Below are 15,780 nucleotides of genomic sequence, written 5' to 3'. Positions count from 1 at the left end.
CTGGCTAACACTGTGAAACCCTGTCTCTACTAAAAAAAAAAATACAAAAAACTAGCCGGGCGAGGTGGCGGGCGCCTGTAGTCCCAGCTACTTGGAGGCTGAGGCAGGAGAATGGCGTAAACCCGGCAGGCGGAGCTTGCAGTGAGCTGAGAACCGGCCACTGCACTCCAGCCCTGGCAACAGAGCGAGACTCCGTCTCAAAAAAAAAAAAAAAAAAGTAAAGAAATATCCTCCAGCCTAGATGACACAGCAAGACTCCAGCTCAAAAAAAAAAAAAAAAAATTAGACAAGTATCACTGGTGTTCTCTGCTCAGGGAAAAAATAAAAAGTACACAAATGTATTCTAAAATTAATAGGCTTTGTTACTATAGTTATGAGAGAAAATATCTTAGTTTCAATATAAATGATTTTAAATATGATTTTTAAATTTAACATCTGTCTCATGAATACACAGTTTATAAAATATATTTTTTTAAAGCTTCCTGAAATCTTTCTGATAAACAGAAAACTTTTGGACAAATTGGAATGAGTTATTTATGTTGATCAAAGACAACTCAATATCTATACTGTACTCATCTGATTATGTAAAATAATGCTAATATGCTAATTTATAGAAGACTGATTCAGTCATATATTAGTATTTATAACTTTGTAGTTTAAATATTACACAATATTTACAATTTCTCAAGATTTAAACTTTTGGAATTTCCTATACAGATTTTATGGAACAAGAAAGGGATCATTGTTGGAACAAATTTCTTAAGCTTACAAAATATAAAATTGCTTTTAAATGAAATCATAGCACAGATGTCTTTTAAAATGGTTTTGATCTTGTAAAATTCTTACAATACTACAAATCATGAGAATTTATGTTTTAGTTAAAATCGTAATTTCCAAATATTAGTTAAAATTTTACAATCTTGGAAAATGTTGGCTTGATATATTTGGATTCCTGAACAGTTTCTAAGCTAAAAAAAATACAAAACATATAGTTTTAATTTATTGTTACTTATATACATTATATAAAGGCTATATATTAGTAGAATGTGTACTTGCCTTTAGATGATGTGTTCGTTCTGCTGCCTGAAAATGTAAAAGGTAATATAAAATGTGAACTCATGAAAACTTAGCTAGGCTTGACAGAGCAAACAAAAACATAAAATGGGGAAAGGACACCCTATTCAATAAATGGTGCAGGATAATTGGCAAACCACATATAGAATAACAAAATTAGATCCCCATCTCTCACCTTATGCAAAAATCAACTCAAGATAGATTAAGAATGTAAATCTAAAACCTGAAACCATAAAAAATCTAACGTTAACATTTAAAAAAAGCCCTTCTAGACAGTGGCTTAGGCAAAGACTTCATGACCAAGAACCCAAAAGCAAACGCAACAAAAACAAAGTTAAATAGATGGGACTTAAACTAAAAAGCTTCTGCACAGCAAAAGAAACAATCAGCAAAGTAAACAGACAACCCACAGAGTGGGAGAAAATATTTGCAATCTACACTTCTGACAAAGGACTAATATCCAGAATCTACAAAGATCTCAAATCAGCAAGGAAAAAAACAATCCCATCAAAAAGTGGGCTAAGTACATAAATAGACAATTCTTGAAAGAAGATATACAAATGGCCAAGAAACAGATGAAAAAAATGCTTAACATCACTAATTATCAGGGAAATGCAAATCAAAACCACAATGTGATACCACCTTACTCCTGCAAGACTGGCCATAAACAAAAAATTAAAAAATAATAGATATTGGCATGGATGTGGTGAAAAGTGAACACTTTCACACTGCTGGTGGGAAAGTAAACTAGTACAACCACTGTGGAAAAAGTGTGCGGATTCCTTAAAGAACTAAAAGTAGATCTACCATTTGATCCAGCAATCCCATTCCTGGGTACCTACCCAGAGAAAAAGAAGTCATTACATGAAAAAGATACTTTCACACACGTGTTTATAGCACACAATTTGCAACTGCAAAAACGTGGCACCAGCCAAAATGCCCATCAATCACCTAGTAAAGAAAATGTGATGTGTGTGTGTGTGCGTGCGTACACACACACACACATACACACACACCATGGAGTACTACTCAGCCATAAAAGAAACAAAATAATGGCATTCACAGCAACCTGGATGAAACTGGAGATAATTATTCCAAGTGAAGTAACTCAGGAATGGAAAACCAAACATTGTATGTTCTCCCTCATAAGTGGCAGCTGAGCTATGAGGATGCAAAACCTAAAAGTGATGCAAAGGACTTTGGAGGCTCAGGAGAAAGAGTGGGAGGAGTTTGAGGGAGAAAAGACTATACATTGGGTACAGTGTATATGCTTGGGTGATGGGTGCACCAAAATCTCAGAAATCACCACTAAAGAACTTATTCATGTAACCAAACACCACCTGTTCCCCCAAAAACCTATTGAAATAAAAAAAAATCTATAATAAAAATTAAAAAGAAACAAAACTTAGCTAGGCAGTTCCTGGTTTCTTGCCTTCTCGTGTTCTCTGTATTTGGAGAAGATAAAAGTTGGTTACCTTGGCTAATTGTGGCAATTAATAAAATGCTTACGACTATACTAGTATAATGTAGATTGAGTATTCCTTATCCATAAAGCTTAGGACCAGAAGTGTTGCAGATTTTGGAGTTTCAGGATTTGGTAATATTTGCATATGCATAATGAGATATCCTGACGACGGACTCCAATTCTAAACATGAAATCCATGTAAGTTTCATATGCACCTTATGCACATAGCCTGAAGGTAATCTTGTACAATATTATAATTTTATGCCTGAAACCAAGTTTTGACGGCAACCTATCACATGACGTCAGATATTGAATTTTCCACTTGTAGGGTCATGTTGGCATTCAAAACGTTTCAGATTTTGGAAGATTTTGGATTTTGATTTTCATATTAGGGATGCTCAACCAGTAACTGCAGGAAAGTATGAATGTACATGCAAGATGGTGAATATGGTTAAGGAATTAGTACTTTTTGTTTAAAAATGGTGATTCAATGTAATATATACATCTGTTGTAATATACTAAGATAAATTATATCTTAAAACTAAAATTTTGTTATATGTGTATTTACGTATATCTACATATATAAATACATATTAACATTTTTTAAAATCCTATAAATGATAAAAAGACAAAATTTTAGGCTATATTCCATGTAAATAGAATATGCCTGAAATTACTCACAGAAAAAAGGCTTATACATCTTTCTCTGCAAATTTTAATACAGATACACCCCAAGAGTAAAATTAGTGTTTCCTTTCTATAAAATGAGCAAGTTATTTGATGCCCGGATAACAGTTTTCTTTTGACTCACCAAAATATTTTATTAACTCTGTCCTTCTGGCATTCTCTTGAATAATTTTAGCTTAAATTTTCTTATTTGTTAGTGGATTAGACATCAAGGACTGCTGTTGAACCTCAATGAGAAGGACCTTACCAGGTATTATTAACAACATAACAGTAAATCTATACCTCCCAAATATAAAGACTTAAGCCACACTAGAATCACAAAAAGGCTAGATCTCAAACAGAGGTATTGGAGTAACCATTCTGAAGCAGATGACCTCAGGAAGGGGCACCTTCTACCCAAGATCGAGACCAAGCTGGTGACTTCATGACGTATACAACTCCCCCCGACCCACTACCCAAGAGGTCCAGAGCCAAAGATTATTATGCTATAAACTGCATGTGCTTTTGCTCTTTTTCTTTGTCCTTTCCTCTTTGCCAAGTTAAGATTTAAATTGCTGATACTTCTTGTTTATTAACTATGATAGCTCTAAGGTCTTTATCCTTAATTTTTTTTTTTTTTTTTTTTTTTTTTTTTTTGGGCAGCCTTAGTCACTCCTTGGTACAAATCCAGCACCAAGCTACAATTTGCTCATGATGAGGCTACAGCATGCAATGACACTGTCTGTTGAGTTTGTACCTACTCTCCTCCGGGTGCCACCCAACTTCCTTTGCTACCAATTTCTTGGAATTAATCAGCTGATTTCCTAGGTAATGAGACTCAACCAAGAAGTTATTTGGAGATGACAAATACTGTCATAGGCCAAATATCCAGAACCCTGAAACTCCCATCACATCATAGGCAGAAGGGAAGGTTTCAATATCAAACAAAACAATTCTCAGAAACCTTTTGTGTTTGTTGGAAACAGCTTTTCCAACCAAATTTTCACAGAAGGAAAGCCGGTGATGGGGATGAGAGGTGTGATGGTGAGGTGCTTTGAGAAAACAGAATACAATGAGAGGACAGGAAAGAGTAAGGATTAAATGAGGGAAAGTGGTCTCCATGGGGTCCTCAGACAAGAGGCCAGGAAGGTCAGGAAGCCTCTGGGAAGCCACAGAGAAGATGGCGACCAGCATTACAGGGGCAGCAGATGGCCTGAAGCTTGGACCTCTGTAGAATCCAGTGAGAAAGCAGAGGTAGAAGGTGGCTCAGAGAGAGGAGCTACTTTGGGTCTCCTGGGAGGCTGTTAAGAGATTGAGGGCAGAGATAAAGGTAGTCCCACAGAGGAGCAGGGCAAGCCCTGGGTCTCCGAGGTAGCCGTGTCTTCCACAGGCTCCCCAGACAGCAGACTGCCAGCTTCCATGACCACTATGCCGCACAGTTCACAGTGGGGATACTGAGGAAGCTATTCCACAAACTGCCTACAGCAAGGAGCTTGTCCAGGGGACTGCAAAAGACAGGAGGAACAAGCAAAAACCAAAGGAGTTGGGGGGTGGGTTGGCAGAGCAGGAAGCATGCCACATTCTCCCACCTGCCAGCTTCACAACAGTCTGCCTATTCGTCGCCCCAAGGCTTTCTTCCATGTTCCTTCCCTTCGGGTTTCCCCTCCCTCAAACTTCACTGGGCCCTGACACTACATAGCCATCCTAGAAAGAGGGGAACGAGCAGAATGACCTGTGCCCTGGAAAAGCTTATCCCCTGCTACCTCAGGTCCTTTTCAGGCAGCTACTCCAACTTGAAGAACCGAGAGCCTGTGCTCAATGTGGTGAAGAGAGGAATGAAGTGATAGGTGAGAAGGCTGAGTCGAATGATCCTGGGGAGACTCTTAAAAGACTAGACTCTGAAAGCATCAAGATTAGCACTGAAGGGGAAATGGTCCCTGACAATTGCAGGAAGGCCTTTCACAGACATAATCTCACGTGAGCCTCAGAACCACTTGTGAGGTATGGAGGCCAGGTATTACCTCGAAGGTGGTACCTGAACCTTGGGGAAGTTAAGCAGCTTGTCGAAAATCAGGACCTGGAAGTTCTGCCTCCAAAACTAATAGTGGTTCCAATGTATCTCACACCACCTGCCCCTGGTGGGCAGGACCAGTGACTCAGCTCCATTACACTTTCATTTGGATGGACAGGCAGGACAGGGTGCCATGAGTCTCCCCTCTGAGAGCTCTGTTTTCTAACAGGGACCTGCTCTAGGCACTGACATCCTCAGAGATTGTGGACCTGGGCCCTCATGGAAAGGCGATATCTACTTTGGGAGGCCGAGGGTGGTAGATTGCTCGAGCTCAGGAGTTTGAGACCAGCCTGGCCAACGTGGCGAAACCCCATCTCTACTAAAAATACAAAAATCAGCCGGGTATGGTGGTGCGTGCCTACAGTCCCAGCTATCTGGAAGGCTGAGGCAGGAGGATCACTTGAACCCGGGAGGGGGAGGTTGCAGTGAGCCAAGATCACACCACCGTACTCCAGCCTGGGTGACAGAGGGAGACTCCATCTCAAAAAAAAAAAAAAAACAACAAAAAGGTGAGATCAAGGTTAGCCCTTGGGGAAACCTTGCGTTGATGAAACGAAATCTTATCCTTTAATGCTATGCCTATTTCTCTTTTTGACTCTGCACTGATATTGAGAGACAAGAGTGAGTGGTTGGAATCCAGTTCTCACTGTCCTCTCCCTCTAGGCAAGCTGCAGACATTCATTATTCATAGGTCATCTGATGTTCTATTTTGAATAAACAGAGCTCTGTGATCCATCCTGTTATTCACTTTAAAGTAGATTAAAATATGTTCTTTTTCTTTGAAATTTTCAAGAAGGGTTTTCCGTATATCATACTCAGTTGACTTTTTCAGTCCCTACCCTCTTTTCTCATGAAGGACACAGATTCCCAGAACTGCAGAAGAACGTGCACTGCATCCCAGGGTTCTCTGCCCCTGATGACAGAGGGTGAGCCCCGGCACCTGACTTGAGGCTTTTACAGGCTCAGAGCATTTTTCTCCCTATCAGCCCTAACACAAGGGGAAGCCTTGACCCAGAAACCCTAAGATGGGACTGTGGCCCATGACTAACAGTTGAGGAACTCTGTTCTACAGGTACCCTGAACTCTGTTAACAATCTAATCCATGGCCAGTGAATCACTGGGATTAGGGTTTTATCCTGGAGCCTTCCTGGAGCCCTTACCCAGAGAGGGGATCTGTGGGCTTCAGATATAAACCCTAGCTCCCACTCCTACCTCTGCTCTGTTCCCCTTGATGATATTCTAATCTTTCCTGGGAATGTCTATGCCAGGTGGCTCTCTGTACCAACAAAATTGATCTAGAAAACTGGGAAGGGAAATAGGGAAAGGTTGCACTCTCCTGGAAATTGGCCCTAGGGTTCCCCTGCCAGATTGATGTGCCTGTGTTTTCTAAGTGTTAGTTATATTTATTTCTTTTCTTTTTTTTTTTTTTTGAGGCGGAGTCTCGTCGCCTGGGCTGGAGTGCAGTGGCCAGATCTCAGCTCACTGCAAGCTCCGCCTCCCGGATTTACACCATTCTCCTGCCTCAGCCTCCCGAGTAGCTGGGACTACAGGCGCCCGCCACCTCGCCCGGCTAGTTTTTGTATTTTTAGTAGAGACGAGGTTTCAACGTGTTAGCCAGGACGGTCTCGATCTCCTGACCTCGTGATCCACCCGTCTCGGCCTCCCAAAGTGCTGGGATTACAGGCTTGAGCCACCGCGCCCGGCCAGTTATATTTATTTCTTCTTTTTTTGAGACGGAGTCTCACTCTGTCACACAGGCTGGAGTGCAGTGGCGTGATCTTGGCTCACTGTAACCTCCACCTCCCAGGTTCAAATGATTCTCCTGCCTCAGTCTCCTGAGTAGCTGGGATTACAGGCATGCACCACCACACCCAGCTAATTTTTGTATTTTTGGTAGAGATGGGGTTTTGCCAGGTTGGTCTCGAAGTCTCGACCTCCAGTGATCCACCTGCCTCAGCTCCCCAAAATTCTGGGATTACAGGAGTGAGCCACTGCACCCAGCCTAAACGTTGGTTATATTTTGATTCCTCTGTAAATAGTAGAGGAACAGCAACAGAAGCCTCACAATGCACAAAGGATGGACAGAACTAGTGCCCCACCGCTGAGATGCGCCCGAGCAGAGCTGATTCGACAGTTGCCTCAGACAACTGAGCAAAGAGAATGTGTGCTCTGGACTAGAGGTCTGGGCCCAAGTCATGGAGATAGAGAATAGTGACAGTATCTTTGAGGGGTGACAGAGGGGCGTTAAGGAGGAAAGTGAACCCATAATCTCTCCCCAACAGCATCCAGCCAAGCAGATCTTGCCACCCTTCCTGGGCCTTCTAAATCCTTCCATCTTCTCTGGACCTTACTATTTTCCAATTCTGCTCTTTCATCAAATCATAAATAAACTGCAGTGCTATTTTCTCTTTATTCCACCTACAACCCAGATGTTAGCTGGGTTATCCTTTACCCCTTCAGTCATCTCAGCTTTGATTCTACCAATTACATAGCCTTTGAAAGTTAGAAGTTCTCCTGGGAATTTTTGCTGATTCCCAGGGATTTTGCACTCTCAGGATTCTCCTTCAACTTTAGCTTCCCATCTTTCATGGACTCAGACATAGGACACGATCCCACCTTCATATTCACTCAGAAGAGTCTACTTGGACATAAAAGCATTAGTAAGCAATGTAGCCTTTATAGAAGATATTGTAAGGGTGATGACGAGGGCCAGGGAAGAGGACTGGCAAACAACTTTAAAATCCCAACTGCAGAATTAAGGACTAAATTACTTCTTTACCTGGCTGGGCACAGTGGCTCACACCTGTAATCCTAGCACTTTGGAAGGCCAAGGCAGGCGGATCGCTTGAGCTCAGGAGTGAGACAAGCCTGGGCAACATGATGAAACCCCATCTCTGCAAAAAATACCAACAAAACAAAACAAAACAAAAAAACTGAGGTGGAAGGATCACCTAAGCCTGAGGAGGTTGAGGCTGCAGTGAGCCATGATGGCACCACTGCACTCCAGCCTGGGTGACAAAGAGTGAGACCCCATCTCAAAAAAAATAAAATAAATTACTTCCTTACAACCTGGGCCCGGCATCCAATCTCTTCCCATCCAGATGATGACACTTTGCCAGAACTGGCAGCAAAACTATCAAGAATAAGGGAAAGGTTCTGTTAACATTGCTACTGGAATATCATTTTTTATAGGTTAAGTGAGCAGAGAAATAAAAACAAATGTTTTACCTTGAGTTCATATTAATATATCCTATACAAATTTAACATTACAGAGTGTTTCATTTATTGTATTTGTATCTCCTTTCTCTCCTAATCAAAATCTTGGATCTTAACAATATTAACATTCATTTAAAAAAAATTTTTTTTTAAATAAGAGATGAGGTTTCAGTGTTGCCCAGGCTGGTCTCAAACTCCTGGGCCCAAGTGATCCACCCACCTTGGCCTCCCAAAGTGCTGGGATTAGATGTGAGCTACCACGCCCAGCCAATATTAACATTCTTATTTTTTATCCTAATTATATATGAAATACTTTCAAAATTATAACACAAATATTACATCTAATAATAAAACTACTGAGGGAAGTTTAAAATTATTTGCAATTCTTTTTTTCTTAGAATATATCCCACCAAGAATATATACAAGAGAAACATGTTCCAAAGTCACTTGGAATAATTCTTTTCTCTATGTGATTATGTAACCAATTTGATAAAGTTTATTATTTTTAATTTCAGGGTTAACTTTATTTTCCTTGATTTTATTTTTTTGAAAAATGTCAAACATTTTATATGGTTCAAAAGTAAGTAAGTTATATTCAGAGAAGTCTCACTCCCAACCCTGTCATTTGATGCTTAAAGTGGTTCATAAATACATCAGGGAGGTATAGTTTAGATTTTACTTTTTCTCTCAAGAGGTGGAGGAATGTGAGGAGCAGAGAAGAGCAGCAACTTCTAGAAAGAGACACAGTTCAAATCCCATTTCATGTTGGAAGTGGGCATTTCCCAAACTTTTTGAGACTTGGTTTCTTCACGTGAAAATGAAAATAGTGCCTGCCTCCTAGATATAGTCTCCAGATTAAATGAGACAATATGTGAAGCACTCCCACTTCACAACTATTTTGGTAAGCAAAATTTGTAAGATTCCATGTGTTAAAATTCTCTTCCTGTCTACAGTATTCACAATGGATTCTGTTTCTTGAACCCAGACTGGTACAAAGCAGACTTACACCAGCTCTTGTGTTTCCAGATCACTCCTTTACTTTCCATACTCCATAAATGCAGTTTAGTCTCCAAGCAATTGGACTAGGCAGCCAAGTGTTTGCTTGTCTTTTGAAATTATTTCCCTGCCTCACTCTCCTTTAAGGTCCTTTCCATTTTAAACTTTGTCTGCAGGAAGTAAATGTGGTCAGTAGGATAACCTAATTCCCTAGACAGATGGAAGCATGCTTATGGACCACAATTGCACTGCAATAAATGTACTGTATAGAAACCAAACTTTTCTAAGTCCACCATAGTGAATTACATAGATTTTCTTAGATAAAAATCATGTCAGCACAAATCAGTTCAGGCAGATTGCTTTTTTTATTTCTACATGAAATGAGACGAAGTTAGGCATTTGATTGAATTGTAGGGGAAGTGGCAATCTGAGGCCTGGTATGTAGCAACCTGGAGGCCAGGCAGGCCAGAAGCATAGGCAGAATGGGCATGGGGTTGTCTGGTCACTGGAGGATCATAATCTCTACCGTGACCCTCTTTCCTTGCTCCTTAGACCCCGACCTGAGGCTATGAGTTAATTGAGTCTGGGGATGACATGTGTCACCATGAATCACATTGATTCTATGGAAAAGCATGATCTGAGTCCCAAGCAACAGGAATATAAATGAATTGTCAAATCCCTGGTCATCTATAATTGGGTATGGAAATTACAGCTTCCTGATAATATGAAATAGCCAAGACCTTTTCATTTGTGAAGTCAGAGTAAAGGATACGTTACTATATCCAAAGACCTCAAAAATAGTTCAAAGGAGATGGAGGTTTGTTCCTCTGTCACTAACAATGCTGAGGTCCACGTTGGTGAAAGCTTTTTCTACATGCAGTCACTGATGAACCCAGGTTACCTCCATCCTATTGCCATCATGGCACCAAGGGCATCGTCCTTGTCTGCATAGTTAGTGCTAGGCCACACGCACGTTCATATTCAGCTCAAGGGAAGAAGGAAGAGAGCTGCTCCGGGACAAGGAGCTTCTTTACATTGAAGATGACTCAGAAGTTGCATTTAGCACTTCCATGCACCCCTCACTGGCCTGAACTTAGTCACATGGCCACACTTAGCTGCAAGAGAGACTGGTAATGCAGCCTCCAACTGGGCAGCCCTACGCCCAGCTAAAACTTCATTAATGTTGAAGAAGGTGAATGTTTTCCTAGACAACTATCAGTCTCTGCCATGCTCTTCATCCTGCTTCACGTTCTCCTTCTTGTTCTAGCGGTGAGCCTCTGCCATTCACTAATTTGGGCCTTACCCGAGGGAAGCCTCCTCGGTGCCATCAGACCTCCTGGTGAGGTGCAATTAGCCATTCAACTTAACACTGAAAGAAAAGCTGGGCCCCACAGGTGGCACTCCAAGATGGCATCACTTGTACCAGTGAAGGAGAAGAAACTCCTGGATGTCAAACTCGGGGAGCTACCAAGCTGGATACTGATGCGAGATTTCACCCCTAGTGGCACTGCTGGAGCATTTCAAAGAGGTTGCTACTGGTACTACAACTAGTACATCGACCTGAAGAAAGGGTGTCTCAGGTTTCCATGGTACTGGCAGCTTACCTGCTCTTCAGCTACTGCCTTTCCTGCAAGGAGCTCAAGCATAAGCAGCTATGCAAGTACCACTGAAGAGGGGCCTGCAGACGGCAGGCTCTGCCACCCTGACTACGACCTCCTTTGCCTACACCTGTCCTTGAGGAATGTGATCCTTGCTGAATCCTTTTATATCCTAATGGGAATTAACCTCCACATAAAAGATGACTGGTTAAAAAATAAAAGAAAAGCTAGGGCCCAAAGAGGGATCCCTGTGAGCTCGGACCAGGACCAGAGCTCTTCTCCGGGCACAAATCTGGCTGTTTTCTAAAAAGACAGTTTTGATGCGTGGGGCCTTTTTCCACAATATTGTGAGAGACGCTGGCTTGGCTGTGACTGGAGGTGACTCACACCTGCTCTTTGTGGAGAGCATAACACTATTCTTCCAAAAGGAATGCTCATGCCAGGTCATTGGTACCCGCAGACAAGTCTGTTCCTCTTTAAGAGATTCTTAAAGGATTAAAAAGCAGGCAGTGCAAAGGCTTTGGATGTGCTGAGTTGCACGTAGCTGAACTGGAGGCTTTAATAATGTGGAGACAGTGCAAGACAAGAAACTGGAAAATGTTACAGTGGTCTCAGCTCTCCATTTGTCAGCTGTGTGTCCTTGGGCAAGTCACTTCCCAACCAAGGGCTTCTGTTTTCTCAACTAAAAAATGTTGACTAAACTGGGTTTATTATTAATCTTTGTGCTCCTACAGATTATTTATAAAACTCTCATTCTGTTCCAGTTTCCTACTTGTCCACTGTGATATTAAAAAAAAAAAAAAAAACCTCTGGTCTTTGCCCCTGGCTCCTGGCGCACAGCTCCTAAACCCTTGGAATCTTTGGGGTGATGAGAGTTTCTTTTGTATGCTAATGAAAGACTGCTGGTGGGGGCCCCTAGGTAGCTTCAGGATGGGTGCTGGTTGCCAGAAAGACCAAGGCATGATCGGAGGTTTGGAAATTCCAGCCTCCCTCTCTACCCTCAGACCTCCAAGGAGAGAAAAGGAGCTAGAGATTGAGCTAATCACCAACAACCATGATTTATTCAATTATGCCTAAGTAACAAGGCATCCATAAAAAGCCTGAAGTGATGGGGTTTGGAGCTGGTGTTGGCGACCACACAGAGGTGCTGGAAGGAAGCTCCACACCCCTTCCCCATACCTCACCCTACGCTCTACCTCTCTCCCATGTGGCTGTTCTTGAGTCGTATCCTGTCTAAAAAACCAGTAATAGTAAAGCACCTTTCTGATTTTTATGAGTCATTATAGCAAATTATCAAACCTGAAAAGGGGGTCACAGGAACCCCCAGTTTATAGGCGATTGGTCAGAAGTGCAGGTGGAAACCTTGGACCTGTAACTAGCATCTGAAGTGGAGTGAGGAGAGTGCAATCACCTGGTGACCACTGAAGAGGCCCCAGAGAAAAAACTCCTTATCTGAGGAATTTAGAAGGAAATGAAGACCACCTGGTGACTATCTAACACGCCCTGTGGAGGCAAAACTCCTTATCTGGGGAAATGAGAAGTAACTAGACTTCCCTATTATCTAAAGCAGGCACTGGTACCAGGTCTTTCCCCGCCATTTATAAGAAATTAGAATTCCTATACATCTCCGGAATGCTATGCCGAAATTCATTGCACAGCCGTACTGACATCAGGACGTCTACATTTGTAGACGAAAATGTCTACAAATGTAACCATTTATCATGACCTATGTGGCTAACATGGTCCAAATTACCCTTAAGCTTCTGCTTCAAGGTCCATAAATGCTCCTAAGGAAAAAACCCACTGCAGCACACTCAGGCCTCTCACTGAGGCACCAAGTTGCACTCATCTTTTATAAATTTTAATTTTTCTCTATTTATTTTTGAGATGGAGTCTCGCTCTGTGGCCCAGGCTGGAGTGCAGCGGCACGATCTCAGCTGACTGCAATCTCTGCCTCCTGGGTTCAAGCAATTCTCATGCCTCAGCCTCCCAAGTAGCTGGGATTACAGGCGCCCACCACCACACCTGGCTAATTTTGTATTCTTAGTAGAGTTGGGGTTTCGCCATGTTGGCCAGGCTGGCCTTGAACTCCTCACCTCAAGTGATCCACCCACCCTGGCCTCCCAAAGTGCTGGGATTACAGGTGTGAGCCACCACACCCAGCCTCTGTTGCACTCTTCTGCAGAGTTTTTTCTAACAAACTTTCTTTTTCAAACTTATACTGTTGTAATTCTTCTTACCAACCCGCAAGCCCACCACTTCTCAATGCTGGGGCTCTGACGCCTTGCCCAGCATGGGGGACAGTTTTGTAGGACTGAGCCCTTAATCTGTGGGGTCTATGCCAACTCTAAGTACTTAATGTTTCGATTGAATTGAATTGTAGGACACCCAGCTGATGTCTAAAGAGTTGTTAAATTGATTGGTGTGAAAAATTAGGGGAAATCCCACACATTTGGTGTCAGACATGTTGTGAGTAAAAACGGTTCGTGTCCATGGCCTCTTCTTCTCTCTTTTTGGAACAGTACAGCAGTAACTATAAGGAATAGACAGTTTTTCCCTTCTTCTCTCCTCACTCTCTCTCTCCCATGTCCATTACCAGATGTGGAAAATCCTAGGACTCCCAAGTGACTCTCCCTTTATACTTCCTGGGGACCAGGATGCTGGGCTAGTACTTTGGGCCAGGCTCAGACAGGTGTCTAAGGGATTTTAACACAGCATTGACAAATGGTTCCCACAATCCAAGTCTATGGAGAGACTGAAGTAGACATCAGGCACTGAGAGAAATGAAAAATGTGTACAACTGATCATTAGGGAAATGCAAATCAAAACCATAATGAAATTCCATCTCACACCAGTGAAATTGGCTATTACTAAAAAGTCAAAAAATAACAGATGCTGGTGAGGTTGTGGAGAAGAGAGAACACTTACACACTGTTAGTGGGAGTGTAAATTAGTTCAACCATTGTGAAAAGTAGTATGGCAATTCCTCAAAGACGTAAAAACAGAACTACCATTTGGCCTAACAATCCCATTACCGGGTATACACCTAGAGAAATATAAATCATTCTACCATAAAGACACATGCACGCAAATGTTCATTGCAGCACTAGTCACAATAGCAAATACCCATCAATGGAACCAACGTAAATGCCCATCAATGACAGACTGGACAAAGAAAACATGGTACACCATGGAATACTATGCAGCCATAAAAAAGAATGAGATCATGCCTTTTGCAGGCACATGGATGGAGCTGGAGGCCATCATCCTTAGCAAACTACCACAGGAACAGAAAACCAAATACCACATGTTCTCACTTATAAGTGGGAGCTAAATGAGGAGGACTCATGGACACAAAGAAGGGTACAACAGACACTGGGGTCTACTTAAGGGTGGGAGGAGGGAGAGGAGCAGAAAAAATAACTGTTGGGTACTGGGCTTAGTACCTGGGTGACAAAATAATCAGTACAACAAATTACTGTAACACAAGTTTATCTGTATAAAAAGCCTGCACCTGTACCCCCAACCTAAAATAAAAGAAAAATGTGTGCAATCGTTGGAGCAATATTTCTTCAGATTCTATGGATACATCCAAAGCGTGAGTGGAGGCATCCTGAGGCATAGAGTCTTGTTTCCAGGGGTGAAAATGACCAAAGTCATAGACGTCCACAAAAGTCATTCCAGGATGATGAAAGAATAAAATGCAAATAGAAGCCACCTTTTGCAGGTTCTTACACTAGTTTACCAAAATCTCTAGTTTCTAAGATTTTTGAAAAAAATGTCAGCAGGCACGGTGGCTCATGCCTGTAATCCCAACACTTTGGGAGACTGAGGTGGGTGGATTGCCTGAGGTCAGGAGTTCAAGACCAGTCCAGCCAACGTGGTGAAACCCCATCGCTACTAAAAATGCCAAAATTAGCCAGGCATGGTGGCAGGCACCTGTAAGCCCAGCTACTTGGGAGGCTGAGGCAGGAGAATCGCTCGAACCCAGAAGGTAGAGGTTGCAGTGAGCCAAGATCACGCCATTGCACTCTGGCCTGGGCAACAACAGCAATACCTAGTCTCAAAAACAAAACAAAACAAACAAAAAAAACAAAAAAATTCATACTTGGAGAGAAAAACAAAAGTAATAAAAACGTAGAAAGCAAAAAGTGACTTCTTCCTTCACCCCAGTTCCCTGGTTTCTCAGTTCTCTCTGAGGCCTGCCTTCCAGGTCAGCCCACACCTATCCAAGCATATATGCAGGTCTATAACTTTGTGGAATTTCATGGTTGCCCTAGATTTTATGGGATTGCCTTACTGAGTATAAGTTTAATCAAAGAAAATCAGAGTTGCAAGTAGAACACTGGCCAGGTGGTGACCTCAGCATTCTTTTTCATCTCTCATTCAGGCTTCTGGAAATTTCATAATACATGTCCTTGGCTTTCCTCACCTCCAATCTGAAGCCTCCCAGACCTCTACACCTGACTGTGGCCTTTTGTTTAGAGCCTTATTTAATTCCAGCCACATCTCTTCACATAGACTGGGCACTCAGGTACAAATAGAATTCATCACTTTCTCTGAAATCTACTTCTCTTTGCCTCTTCCCAGACTCTCGGTTTTCTCACTCAACCCCATTGGGAATGTCATTCTTTTTCCCCTCCTTCTGCCTCATGGCTCTGCTCTTCCAGTTAGTCCAGTCCAGTAATAACTTG

At 42.2% G+C, this 15,780-nt stretch overlaps 1 pseudogene; it reads left to right on the top strand.

Annotated features, from left to right (window-relative positions):
- The first annotated feature begins 10,895 nt into the window (after positions 1-10,895).
- Positions 10,896-11,158, top strand: LOC111535274 (annotated as a pseudogene).
- The last annotated feature ends 4,622 nt before the right edge of the window (positions 11,159-15,780 follow it).

Source organism: Piliocolobus tephrosceles, chromosome 14 (assembly GCF_002776525.5).
Source record: "Piliocolobus tephrosceles isolate RC106 chromosome 14, ASM277652v3, whole genome shotgun sequence".
In the NCBI taxonomy this organism is placed as follows: domain Eukaryota; kingdom Metazoa; phylum Chordata; class Mammalia; order Primates; family Cercopithecidae; genus Piliocolobus; species Piliocolobus tephrosceles.
Note: the sequence above shows the minus strand (reverse complement) of the source record. Positions and strands in the feature narration are given on the sequence as shown.